The sequence below is a fragment of the Lycium ferocissimum genome, chromosome 12 (genome assembly GCF_029784015.1).
Source record: "Lycium ferocissimum isolate CSIRO_LF1 chromosome 12, AGI_CSIRO_Lferr_CH_V1, whole genome shotgun sequence".
Taxonomy (NCBI): Eukaryota; Viridiplantae; Streptophyta; class Magnoliopsida; order Solanales; family Solanaceae; genus Lycium; species Lycium ferocissimum.
In genome coordinates, this window is record NC_081353.1 from 5,423,870 (window position 1) to 5,425,656 (window position 1,787).

The following is a 1,787-nucleotide window of genomic DNA, read 5'->3' on the forward strand; positions in this document are numbered from 1 at the left end:
ATGGAAGCACCATTCAGTTGAGGAGGCCACTTGGGAGACCGAGTCCGATATGCGTACCAGATATCCCTACTTGGTTATCGACTCAGGTACTTTCCCTCCATTCTTTTCCTTTGTTGCTCGAGGATGAATGATTATTTAATTGGTATATCTGTATGCTTGTTGGTTGGTCGTTATTTCATACAAACCTATTTACCCCGTTGACCCGATCCGAGACCGATTCGTATGATTTTACATCCCCGATAGAGGAGCATTTGACACGGATTCACAGAGGTAATCGGGCGAGTTTTATTGTGATTTATGAGAATTAGAGTCTTCAAGTGAAAAACCTTTGACCAATAATTGACTTTTGGATAAACGAACCTTTTTTGGAAATCTGTCAATTTCGTGAGGTCTGGAGGGTCGATTATGACTTGGTGGGGGTATTCAGTTTGGTTCCCAACGCATTAGGGAGCATTTTGTACCAATGGTTAGAAAGTTGATTTTGGCCATTTGGAGGTTGACCCGGTCAAATAGAACTCCATTGGAATTTCGAGGCCACGAGTGAGTTTGTAGTGTGTTTTACGTGTGTGTGCACATTTGTCTTGTATCCGGGAGGTCTCGGGTAGATGTCGGGATTAGGGCCAGACCACTGGTAAAAACCAAAATTCCTGGTTTGGTGTCTCGCCCCGGAAGGGAGGCTAATACAGCCTAGGAGAATGCGCCCAGCGGGGCTTGGTCTGCAAGCGCGAATCCCTGTCATGTTAGTGAGATTTGCCTCAGCGGATGGTTCTCTTGCAGCTGATGCTCCTTGAGAAGCAGGCTCTTTTACCTGGCCGGAGCAAATAGTGAATCAGAAGCATTAAATGTCTCATCTCGAACCACTCTTTTCCCATTCCAAAAATTAATTCTCTAAGTGACTCAAGGGTGATTCGGAGAATATTCAAAGTTGTTTCAATTGTGGTAAGTTCCTTCACCTTTTTCATGTTTATTTACCTTCTTAAAGCTAGAATCTATGGTGGAATCTAGTGAGGCTAGTTGGAGAAGATGGGTTTAACCTTAACCTTGATATTTGAATACTAGGCTATGAATATGAGTTTAATTGATGTATCTTACCATTTTGATCATAGAATCTTGTCGATTAGTGGATAATAAGATTGAATCTCTAATTTAGGTTAAGGTTCGATTTTGGAATTCTAGGGTTTATGCCTAAATTGGGGGTTTCCTTCTAAATGATCAAATTGATCACTAATTGAGCCTAATTATCAATTGGAGAGTAGAATTGAACTTCTAGAACATTGGATTACCATTTCCACTCTTGAAATTCCCGATTTACCTTTGTGGTACCGATTTCCCCCAGTTGATTTTTGATTTGAACGAATGTATAGCAATATGGGTATAAGATTTGAGTGTTCGGAGGCTCTTCCGAAGGGCAAGGCTCACGTTTGACGGTTCGTGGCACCAGCTCAGCATCGAGGTAGGTTACGGCTTACCTTTCGGTTAGACTTCAATTAGCGAAGCATATGTAGAAGTTAGTTATTGACGAAAAAAACATGTTAAGCTTTCGGGTATGAAGTTAGGATGGATACTTCTAGGTTGGTACTGTTGACGACCTTGTGGGATTGTCGCCTTGTTATTGTGATTTGGTGTGCCACCATGTGTACGGTGTTAGGCTTGTTTCCCCTTTAGTATGTTGTGTTTGTGATGCATTCATCTCTCACTTATCTTGTCACTTATTATCGATAAAGGAAGGAACAATCATTTAGGATTGGTATTGTGATGTGTTCTCATGTAGAGGCACGAATTCGATC